General features: G+C 42.4%; 1 long non-coding RNA gene across 1 annotated transcript in view; it reads right to left on the bottom strand.

The window, feature by feature from the left end:
* Positions 1-9942: 9942 nt before the first annotated feature.
* Positions 9943-11404, bottom strand: part of LOC111743780 — a 3337-nt gene continuing 1875 nt past the window's right edge. The window contains exon 3 of the long non-coding RNA XR_002781873.1: positions 9943-10078. This is a non-coding gene — a long non-coding RNA (uncharacterized LOC111743780). The remainder of the gene's footprint in view (positions 10079-11404) is intronic.

An 11404-nucleotide genomic window follows, 5' to 3' on the forward strand; every position in this document is an offset into this window, starting at 1 on the left:
ACAACATGGATGGACCTTGATATAATCATGCTAAGAGAAATAATCATGAAAATGTAGAAAGTCACAGGGTATCACTTATATGTGGGTTATAAACCTAAAAGCAACAAATGAACAGGACAAATAGTGACTCAAGGACATGGACAATAGACTAGTGGTTACCAGAGGGTAGCGGGTGGGGGATGAGGGGAGAGGTACACAGGGTAAAGGGGGTCAAAAGTAGGAGGGTATGGGTAAAGGGGATCAAATATAGATAGCTGAAGGAAACTGGACTGTGAGTGGTAATCACATAATAGAATATATAGATGTCAAATTATGATGTACACCTGAAAATTATATACTTGTATTAACCAATGTTACCCCAATAAACTTAATTAAAAAAGGAAAGAAAGAAAGAAAAATGTATTTCTATTAAAAAAAGAAAAAGAAAAAAGAAATCTTTATACCCTAAAATGGTTCTGTTGATGCCTAAAGTGATGGCAAATCTTTTGTAAAGGTGTCTAGATTTGCGACATAAAAGAAAATCACTCTGAGCTGAGTCTAATGATCAAGGTGGGTGAGCAATCTAGGTAATAACATTTTTGGGAAAAAAATACAAGAAATAAGTATCAAGTAATAAGACAGATTTTTTGTATATGCTTAATATCCTAGTGCTAATGATATTTCCCAAAAAGAAACAGAAGTAAACAGAATACATCCACTAGCTCCTCAAGTAGCTATCCTCAATTGAATGATGAATTTCTGGTGTATTTCTTTAAAAAGTGAAAAAAAACATATGATATTTAATGAGTCACAAAGCTATTCCAAAACTTGATAACGACTTATATACTGTGGGGTTAATGATGTTACATACTTACAAGGTTGTCGTGAAGATTAAATGGCAGAGTATTTGTAAAACACTTAGTAGAGTGCCAGGAATATAGTAAGTGCTTAATAAATGTTAGCTAATATGTTGTTGATGTTGAGCACTTTCCATTTTCAAGTCACCCTGCTGGAAGTATCTAAAAATTATCATACTTAATTGTAAAAGTTAGGGACTATAATCTTCATTTTTCAAATTGAGAAACTCAAGTCTCATTAAAAAGTATCAGGAGTGAGTAAGCGGTGAGCGGCAGGATTCCAGCCTGGGTTATTGTGGTTCCGTGTCCGCACTTTTTCAAATTGCCACAAAGTCTCCTGTGTGCTTTCAACTTACACACTGTATTGATTCAGGCAACTCTGCAGGTGTGGGTAGGCTAGCTGTTGCTCTCTCACTTAGCAGATGAGGAAGTTGGAGAACCTAAATGGAGAACCTAAACTTAAACCCACATTTACTGCCTTCCAGTCAAGAGTTTTTTCTAAACTGTGTACACACTCTAACACCAAGTCAACAAAAACACAGTTAATTTGTAGATTTCCACTCTGAAAAATCATAATTTGCAACCCTCACTTATTTCCTAAAATGTGGCCCCAAAACATCATGCAATAATAGAAGATGCAGAGGAATATTATTTCCTGGGAAATCTTTGCGATGAGCAGAGGAAGATTTGGCCAGATCACTTATCATCAGTATCTGTTGTAAAATGTCTGTGGAAAATGATTGAACATCTCTTTAGAAAAAAATTGCCAGTATCGTCTGCTCTTGCCACAACTTCCCTTTTCAAATTTTTTTATTTTTCTATGTGAATCTGGAGTCCGATCAACTCAGTAGGAAATGATTATTTGGGGATGAAATGCTTGATTCTCACCACAAGGAGCAATCTTTGATGGAGTCACCTGGTCGGTTATGATGCTTCTCATCAGGTTATACCAGGTGTCACAACCAGTCATTTACAATTTGTGGATTATGCCATTATCATGGGCTACGAGCCATGGCACATTAGTCTTCCATTATTATGATGGTACAAATTTTAACATTATTGCTCATTGTTAAATCCTCGTAGAATGGTCCTAGTATGTGGATGCTTCTGGTGTTTGGATTGTTGGGCAAATGGTCTTTTACTCTATTTTCTTTTGGAGACTGGGGGATCATTTGACAAAAATGATCCTCATAACTACCCTTAGATCCCTGGTGATTGACATGCCTGTTGAATTTACAATGACCCAGCCCTCTAAGCATTCTCGTGCTTCTTAGAGGGACAGGAAGTGAGCCCTCTACGCAGTTGCTGTGGGATTGTGCCACATGGGAGTTTTTTGTTCAATGCTGGACTCCGTCTATACTGTGTGCTCATGAGACACCATTACACTTCTGACTGCATCTATCTCCCTGCTTACCAGGAAGGTGCTATGGCTTCAGATTTGTTATCAGTCATTTCTATAGTTAAGAATTAAGACAAATATGGACTCTTTTTTTTTTTTTAAATTAGTTAATGTTTAAAACAACTGGGCTTAGATATTTGAGTTGAAGAAAGAGGTCTGTTTGGTTATTCAGTGCTTCGGGCAAATACATTCATTAGTAAGCACACATTTACATTAGTTTCAGTAAAAACACATTTGTTTTTACAAATGTGGAACAGAGTAGGAAAATGTTTATAGCATCCACATTTGCCAGCTCAGAAAGGACTCACCCTGCCAACAAACAGATGAATCAACCTCCTCTCCCCTCCCTCAGAGATCAGCAAGGAAAGCAGCCTCAGCTCTTCATGGCTAACTTCTAAACAATGAATTTGATTCTTAGTAGGAAGCCTGGGGGTCATCTGGTTCAACCGTCTGTCTCAAATCAGGGGTTGGGGGTATCTCCTCCCGCATCCCTGACAGGTACTTCTCCAGCTCTTTCTAAATGACTTCAAAGATGGATTTCTTTCTCCTTAGGGAATGTTTATTGCTTTTCTAAATAACTCTGTTAGAATATTTTTTTATATATTGATGCAAAATCTGGATCCTTGTAACCTCTTCCTACCTGCTCTAATTCTATCTTCTAGAGCCAAACAAAATAAACCTTTTTCTCCTCTAAACATTAGCACTTCAAAAATTTGAAGGAAATGCTGTCATCTACACTTTGTCTTTTTTGCCTCCAGTAAACATGTAGTTCTTTGAGCATTCCTTCTAAGACTTAGTTTCTAGTTCTTTCACCATCCCAGATGCCAGCCCTACCCTTGTGTTTAGGCTGGCCTAGAGCCAAAGACACCCCCTCACCCCTTCACCTTGCAATCTCGTTCATCCTCCCACCTTGTTTTTGGTGTTATTCTGATAGATTGCAAGTACCCAGCCATCAATTAAAGTCAGAAAGTAATTGTTTTTTAACATAGTAGTATTATTAGAAGGTTATAAATATATATCTGAGGTTATAAATATGTATCTGATTTTCTGGTTGTAATCAATCAGTAGTTGGGGTAAAGATGTGTATTCTAAAATTTTATACAATTTAGTCACTATTTCTTCTCCTTCTCCTACGTAAGTAATATAGATGGCCCTGGCTGGCCTTTCCCTGGGCAGAGGTTCTCTGCGAGAAGAGGAAGCAGGCCAGAGCAGTGGAAGACAGAGAAGTTCACAGAAGGCTTCCAGGTGACTTTGATACTCACATGTCCCTTACTAGAAATGAGGACCCCTGCCCCAAGAATGTTCCACCCTTTGAGGAAAGACACCTGATTTGTCCCTCTTGCATTCCACAGAGGAATTTCTACTCACTGGCCCAAGCGAGCCCATTTATATCTGCTTCTCTCCTCTCTCAGAATCTTCAAGAGGAAGAAAAGTTGTCTGTGGGTTTTGAAGCTGAATCTGGACTCTGATGTTCACACATAAACTACTTGTTATGAATGCTGCATCCTCTGGGGACTCCAAGCTCCCGTCTACTTATATTCCCCCTCTGCATGACCCGTGTGTGTCCCCTCCCAGGACCCCCTGCCAGTCTCTCCCTGGATGTTTTAGGGGGACCCAAATGATGTCCAGACCCAAGAGCAGGAGGTATCGCAGTCGGAGATCATTTTGAAGTTTAATGTCTTGGAACATTTTTCTTTCAAATTTGTTATTCTAAGCGCACATTGTGATTTAATGACTCTTTGTGAATTCAGTTTATGGTTGAGGTCCGAGCACTGAAGAATGCATGTTTAATTTTTTTCATCTTATAACCAGTATTTCATCTTAGACTAAATAGATGCACATTTTAGAATTCCCACAGAATCACTGAAACACTGATGTTTATATAAATGCTTGCATGTTTGAGTGAATTTAAGAAAAGGAAACAATCAGAGCTCGTTCCAAAGGCTTTGTGGAACCTCGCTAAGTCCTTAATTCTCCAGCATCAATTCCTCCCTCATCTATGTCCTTACAGGACTTTAAGTATATGCACAGCACTGGAATTTATTTATGGACACTGAGTCTCCCTTACTGACTCTGGTCTTTGTGACAACAAAGACCATGTCTTAGGCATCTGGATCTATCACCTGGCTCAGTGAATGTCTGCTCTCTGGACTGAGGCTGAACTCTGGCTGAGTTCGGACACATGGGTGGAATGTTCATCCTCTCTGAAGAAGCAGTGAAATGAACTAGATAGATAAGCAGAGAGAGAGAGAGAGAGATCTTTACGATGTGACCTTGTTACAGGATACTCGGACAGAGAGATGGGACACCGAGGCAATAAGCAGGAATAACGTTTATTGGTGCTGGAACTGGCTCAGAGGATTCATCTCAAAGGCTGAACCTCCCCCACCTCCGCGGCCCCCGCCCGCAGCAGAGCTTTTGCTTTTATACACATCTTATACTTGCTCACGTGTTTTCTGTAGAAGGAAAGTGTATTTTGATTGGTTGGCGGGCCTTAAGGGGAGTGACCCACCAGGGTCAGAGGTCTGTGCCACATCAGCTGAGACACTGCAAAGTCCCTTACCTATCATGGGAAAGGAAGTGAACATCCTTCAACCGTTATAGGAAATGGTTAGCTCAGCCTCTGCTACCACAGCCTGTGATGATCAAAAGCCTCCATCTGCCCTAGGAAGCAAGGAAAAAGAATGGATCAATTCTTCAGTTTCCTTACAGACCTGATAGAGGCATGGCTACAGTTTCATTTGGATAAATGTCTCTGAATACTAGAAAAGTGGATAACTTTTGGCCACGTTGGAAAGAATTATCTAAAAAGTCTCTTTTGTTGGCAGTGCTCAGTGGACTGTGTTTTTAGAGATCAAATCCATACTTTATTTATTTCTGGATCAATAGGACAGAACATGCCAAACATGCTAGTTGCCCACTAAAAGTGCATTGAATTTTAATGAACAAAAAAAGTGAGACTAACTGCTTAGGGTGAGATAGAAGACACACAATAGTTTCAGGGGACCTCTCTGGCACACAAGTAAAAAAATATTTAAGAATATACACATAATTTCCCAGTCATATGCAAGAATTCCTAGAACTAATTATTTCTGTTTCCATGACTGGACATGAATATACAAAAAGTGGCAATATTACCTGAAGAGATGCAGAACATATACAGAAAATGAGACATTACAGATAAACAAATAAATCTTAGCTTAAACACTGGTTCCCAAATCAGAATACAGCCACACAAAGATCATTTTAAAAAGAATGAGTGACTTGAATATCTGGAGAGTTTTCTATGAATTCTACGACAATTGAAAGACAAATGTATTTTTTGGCAGAATTCTAATGTGGGAATAGGTGGGGAAAGAGGGTCACTCCCAGGCCCACCAGCTGGCAAGGGAGCTCAAGCCATTTTAATGGTAGTGAGTAGAGAGCTGTCAGGGTTTCCAAGAGACTTAATAGTCGTGCGGTCAGAGTTCCCTGAGTAAATAGCTTCCATTTCCACTCCTGCTGCCAGCTGGCCAAGTGGGAGACCACCTAAGTTGTGTGCCCCCAAAGGAAATGGGAAGGCAGGTTCTCCTCTCCCACAATTCTCCAACCAACTACTGCCTCTCGCTGCCTGAAATTCCACCATTAGAGGGCTGTGCCTTTAATTCAAAATTTATTCCCAGTTAAAATTTGAATACTACTAATAAGGATACTATTTTAAACTTTGTTACTCCTTTGAAACCTATTTTGCTTATGAATGCACTTTAGAACTTGTTTTGAAAATAGGTATTGATTGGGAGGATGGGAAGAGAGCAGAAAAGCTCTAGTTAAGGAGCCCCATTGTATTAGTGTTCCTCAGCCCTCCCTCTGTTCACACCTTTCTCAACAGACTTTGCAGTTTCTCTCATCAAGAGGTGGAGTCTATTTCCCAGCTTCTGGATTCTGAGCTAGGCCTTGTGACTTATCTTGGCCAGTGGGACAGATGAAATGCTTAAAGGGCACTTGGGTAATTGGGCTTGATTGCTCTTGCACCTTTGCAATTATCAGGTGAACAAGTCTGCACTAGCCTGCTAAAGGCTGAGAGACACAGCGGAAGCTGTGTAGCACCAGCTGGTCCAGCTGAGGCCACCCTAGAGCAGCCAAAAGCCAACCAAGTCCCAGAAATGTGAGGGAACTGCCCAGATCAGTGGAATAACTCAGGCTCAGAAGCTCAGTAAATGTATATTTTTATATGCCACTGATGTTTTGGGATTGTTTGTTGTGTGGGGTTATTGTGGTGATAGATAGCTGATACATTGCAGAAAAAAGGGGGCCAGGATGGAGAACTATCAAGACTTAGTCAGCCTCCCTTACAATTATGAATACACAGGGCTGTCGCCACCTTTAGGCTTCCAGAAGACAGCAGAACATACAAACATGATCATAATGGCACCATCAGGCTGCTCTGAGCAGCCAGGGGAGACTGGCATATCCTTCCATAAATATAAATATGTGTCATCTGTGTCTTGGTTGAAAGGAATGGGAGAGAACAAGGAGGGAGGAACCAAGATTCATTTCATGGCCGTTGTGCACCAGTGACTATGTTACAGGTTACATATGGTATCATCCAGCCCTCACCGTGTTCCTGTGAGTTGGGAATCATTTTCTCCATTCTACGGATGCGAATACTAAGACCTAGAGAGATTAACTGATTTAACCATGCACATCTAGGGCCGGCAAGCTTCTTCTGTTAAGGAGCTGATAGTAAATATATATTAGGCTTTGCAGACCTATGGCAGTCTCTGTGCTACTATAAGATGGAAGTAGCTGTAGATAATATTTAAATAAATGAGTGCACTGGAAAACTTTTATTTACGAACATAAAATGGAATTTTATATACTTTTCACATGTCACAAAATAATATTCTTTTGATTGTTTCCCAACCATATAAAAAGGTAAAAATCACTTAGCTCATAAGCTGTGCAAAACAAGGCAGCAGACCAGAGTTTGCCAACCCCTAATATCAATGGCAGTGCTTAGACTCAAACTTATAAAAATTGTGCAACTGCCTAGGAGGCAAAAAAATCTTTGTAGAGTTTGAATATTTCTTTGGTCCCGTTATCTTCATTACTGCCACTTAATACTCTCTCATATAAAAACAGATAAACAACAAGAAAATACCCAACTCACTCTTGGAATGCTATTAGGCACAGCATCTGAAACTACTGACATTTTATTTGCAGTTCTCTTGGAATCAACTAGATTGACTCAGAGTGTACGTGCATGTGTGGGGGGCTGTGCATTCGTACGTGCATGTGAGTGTGCATGTGTGTGAATGTGTTGAAGATAGACTTCAGTGAGGTAATGGCACATCATGGAAGACAAGGTAGATATACAGTACTATTATTATCTCAACATTGCAAAGAAGGAAACTAAAGTTTAGAGAGGATAAACAAATTTACTCTGTAAGGGGAGCCACAATTCAAACGCTGGTTTTCCTGGCTTCAAAAACAGCACTCTAATCAACCTGTGCTCTTCACGCTCCTGGGGAAAGACAGGTCCCCCTGGCCTTGGTTATCCCGGGAAGCCCTGGCCTGCCACCAGCTCCCTCTGAATCACGCTCTGCCTTAGGCTCTCCCACCAGAACAAAACAGAAAAATAAATAGTCATAACAAGATAAAAGGGATCAGCATAGACTGTTTAAAATCACGTGGAAAGTAAACTATTAGAAGACAGTTTTCCTTGCAGGGCTTTGTGCTATGTTTATGAAGTTCTGATGCTTGCTGGGGTCTAATGTCATTCCATGATAATTTGATTAGTGTAAGAGAAGCTGGTCCAATGCAATTGTTCCACATGCTGTCATGCCTCACAAGACAAGCCAGGTGCCCTTTCAGACCCTGGAAGACGTGCCCACAGCCTTCTCAGAGCAAAAGCTAGTCTGAAGGTTCCTCACTTAGAGAAAGTCCATGTCTTCTCCTCCAAGCCTTCCCCACCCTGCCCACCCCTGTTCCACCAGCGCCAGAACCAACAGACTCAGGTGTGCTGATCCTCCCCCTGGCCTTTTACCTCCCCTTAACAAAGCATAAACCATATATCTGATTGTTCATTTTCTAGGTTTCTTCCTCCCACGTGTGATGCAGTTAAATTAGACATCCGCATGTGTCATAAAGTGGAATTTGAAAACCCTAGTTTCTATTTCCTTGTGCATCCATTTGTCAGCCTTGAGAATCTGGACAAGACATATCAATTTCTGAGACTTGGTTTCCTTCCCCATAGAATAAGTGGTTGTAATCACATTTATAAAAGCATTTTAAAAACTCTAAAAGCCCATATGTAGTTAAGCAAAAATTATATCAAACCCACAAAGGGCCCATAGCTCAAATTGCAACGGTACTTACCAGTCAGGGAGGCTATTACCAGACTGTGACTGGAGTAAACTCATGAAACCCACTGGGCTGGCCCTCCTATCCAGGGTATTGCAGTACACCAGCCCAGTAGCATCCCTGCTACTGTATCCCATTGCCATTGCTGCAGGCGCTCTACTGCTTCCATCCCATGCCTTCTCCAAATGCTTTAAATGCCAATGCATGCAATTTTTCCAAAACTGCAGAAAATATTGCAGGATCCTCAGAGAGATGGGACACCAAGGCTATAAGCAGGAAGCAGCATCTATTGATGCCGGCACCGGCTCAACAGATTCTTATCCAAAGGCTAAGCCTCAATCGTAACATGGCGAGCAGTTTTATACAATCTTGTACTTGCGCATTCCTACAGAGCTATAGATATTCCATATTAGGAAGGAGAACATAAGGAGAACATTGATTGGCTGCCAAACTATAAGGAAACTTAATCATTTAAGTGGGTTTTCGGACTGCCGCATCAGCTGAAGAGTCCTGGGATGGGAGGTGCAGCCAGGAACTAACTTGTTTGAGCAGGAAATGGTCAGGCAGGGTCAGGCTGCCACATTTCCCTCTTTGATGCTTGGACCCAGGACTGGGTCAGAGAGCACCATCTTTTTCTAATTTTTGATTTAGAGGCTGGTACCTCCATAGCAGGACTTTTGCTGCAGATTTTCTTTCTACTATAGCCTCTATGAGGCAGGTGGTTGACCGGATAACAAGAGGCAGTAGACACGGGAGGAGGAGGCAGGTCCTGAGGAGGAAGAGTACTACCCCAACTAAGGTCTTAAAGCCACCAAAAGTGGAGAACCAGCCACCAAAGTGATTACTAGGGTCCCATCTTGACGAGTCGCCATCCTCAGGCTTCTGCCACATGTAGATTGGTCAGCTTCCAGCGTGACGAAAGCGAGGCCGATGTCTTACCCTCGGTCTGTCGGCGCAGTCGGTGTTTTCTTACAGAGGGTTGCCTTTAGGGGCTGGGAGGAGTCTGGAATACACTCCCACTCTGCAGCTGTGGGTTTAAGTTTGCTGTGATATATCCAGGGCGTTATTTCAGTAACCTTAACTGCAATGGGGGTAGACAAAATGACAGTAAAGAGGCCTCTCCACAGGGGTTTCAGGGGCTGAATGTTCCACTCTTTTACCCAGACAGAGTCTCTTGGCTTAAAGGGATGAACTTCAGTAGTTAAACTGACAGGGAGCCTTTCCCTAACCCATTGGTTGAGAGTCTGGAAGGTGGTCCCTGAAGCTATTGTCTCAGAGTCAATTTACTTATATCCTTGAGGTCTCCTCATAGTCCTTTGATGAGTAGTGGTGGCCATCCATACAGGATCTTGTAGGAGAATCCAGTCTTCTTGGTTGGGGCCGACCTGATTCTTAATAGTGCCATGGGGAGGACTTCGTCCCAATGTAGATGTGTCTCTTGACATAGTTTTCCCAACTGAGTCTTAAGGGTCCTGTTCATGCATTCCACCTGTCCCAAACTCTACGGTTGATATGTGGTATGCAATTTCTATTTAATATTTAAATTCTTGGCTAGTAGCTGCGCTATTTCTGCTACAAAGGCTGGCCCAATATCTGAGCCAATGGTAATTGTAGGCCAAATCATGGAACAATTTCTCAGAGAAGTCTGGCTACTTCTCGGGCCTTCTCAGTCCAGGTGGAATAAGCCTCTACTCAACCGAAATAGGTGCATACAAGACCAAGAGATACCTGAGACCCCGTGATCAAGGCATTTCAGAGAAGTCTACTTCAAGTTCTTCAAAGGGGGTGCCACCGACACTTTGGACCCTCGGTAGGGCACATGGCCCTTGCCTGGAGTTGTTGTGGGCACAGACTTCGCATCGTTCACATACTGCTCGGGAGATGCTAGGGGGATGTAGAAGTACCAGCCCAGAGTGGTTTCTAGGGCAGTGTGACCAAGGTGAATCCTTTGGTGAAACTATTTGACAAAAGCGGGGGCTAGGGTTCCAGGGACTGCAATTTGCCCATCCTTGAACTTCCACCATCCACCAGGGAGGAGGCTCCCCTCTTCAGTCTTAAACCAGGCTTATTCCTGAGGTGACTACTTGGGGTCCCATTCGGCTAAGGGACTAGGAAACAGGGAAGTAGTTATTGCTATAGGGCTGGCCATCTCCTCGGCTGCTTGCCAGTTTGGCAACATGGTCTGCCCTGCAGTTGTTCTGAGCTGTTATGGCATCCCCTTTTTGATGTCCTATTCAGTGCATGACTGCTACTTTCTTGGGGACCCACAAGAGTGCTAGAATTTCCTTTCCATACTTTATGTTTTTTCCCCTGAATTGATTAGATCTTTCTCTTTGTACAGGGCTCCATGTACATGGAGGGTGGTGAAGGCATACTTAGCGTCAGTGTAGACGTAAGCTCACACTCCTGCTGCTAGCTGAGGGACGTAGGTCAAGGCAATGAGCTCTGCCTCCTGTGCTGAGGTTCCCTTAGGCAGAGGTTTCACCTCAATGGTGGAATGTAAGGTCACCACAGCATATCCTGAAAAGCGTTCTCCTCCCGTCACAAAGTTGCTACCATCAGTATAATATTCTACATCAGAGTCCTTGAGGGGCTGGCCTGTCAAGTCAGGTCAGCTGGAAAACACTTCATCCATGACCTCAATGCAATCATGGTCTGGCTGACTGGGCCTAATGGTTAGCAAGGTGGCTGGGTTCAAGGTTCATACTACCTCTAGGTGGATGTGTGGATTCTCACACAGCATTCCTTGGTATCTGACCATCTGGGCATTGGTTAGCCAGTATTGTCCCTGTACTTCAGTAATGTTATTACTGAATGTGGTACTTGT

Source organism: Pteropus vampyrus, unplaced genomic scaffold, assembly GCF_000151845.1.
Source record: "Pteropus vampyrus isolate Shadow unplaced genomic scaffold, Pvam_2.0 Scaffold122, whole genome shotgun sequence".
Lineage (NCBI taxonomy): Eukaryota > Metazoa > Chordata > Mammalia > Chiroptera > Pteropodidae > Pteropus > Pteropus vampyrus.